Below are 840 nucleotides of genomic sequence, written 5' to 3' on the forward strand. Positions count from 1 at the left end.
GGTAGGTCGCGGGGTAGGTCTTGTGGTCTTGGCCGTTTGGTTTCCCGTGAGGGGTGGTGTGTTTGGGGTTCGGTATGGGTGTGTATGTGGTGGGTTTCTTCTAGATTGATGAATTGTTGGGCCTTGGAACGGAGGTCTTCCATGGTAAGGTCGGTGTATTTGGCCAATTCTGTGCGGAAAAGACCTTCCCGAAGTCCCATAACGAGGACATGCACTGCTACTTCGGGGCTTAGGGTACGCACCTTCATGGCCTCAGTATTAAACCGATCTATGTATGCCCGGATGGATTCATTGGATCCCTGGCGAATGCCAGACAGTGTGTAAGATGACCTTGGTTGCTCCTTGCTCGCTGTGAACCTTGTGTTGAAAATCGAAGCGAGGGTTCCCCAAGTGTTGATGCTGTTTGGAGCTAGGCGGGTGAACCATTGGAGGGCCGCTTTTTTGATAGTCAGAGGGAAAGCCCTGCAAATGATGGGGTCGGTCGCCCCATGGAACAACATAGAAGCCTCGAAAGCGTCGAGGTGATCCTGTGGGTCTGCCGTCCCATCGTATTGGTCCATATTTGTGGGGCGGTTGAAATGGGGGGTAATGGGTAAGCCATGATAGCAGGTGTAAAAGGATGCCGAGTACCACAAGAGTGGTGTGGTGTTGGTTGGGATGGTGGGCGGGACTCGCTCGCTGATTCTTCACGGTTACTTTCGTGAAGAGGGCATTCCGAGTGATCCTCAGGGTTTATTTTGGATTGGCGGAGTTCTTGTATTACGTCGGCTTGGATGAGCCACTCCTGGCGTTCCAGCATCTGGAGAAGGTGTTGGGTGGTTGGCTGTTGTTCTGGAGTGG

This window comes from Lupinus angustifolius, chromosome LG14 (genome assembly GCF_001865875.1).
Source record: "Lupinus angustifolius cultivar Tanjil chromosome LG14, LupAngTanjil_v1.0, whole genome shotgun sequence".
In the NCBI taxonomy this organism is placed as follows: Eukaryota; Viridiplantae; Streptophyta; class Magnoliopsida; order Fabales; family Fabaceae; genus Lupinus; species Lupinus angustifolius.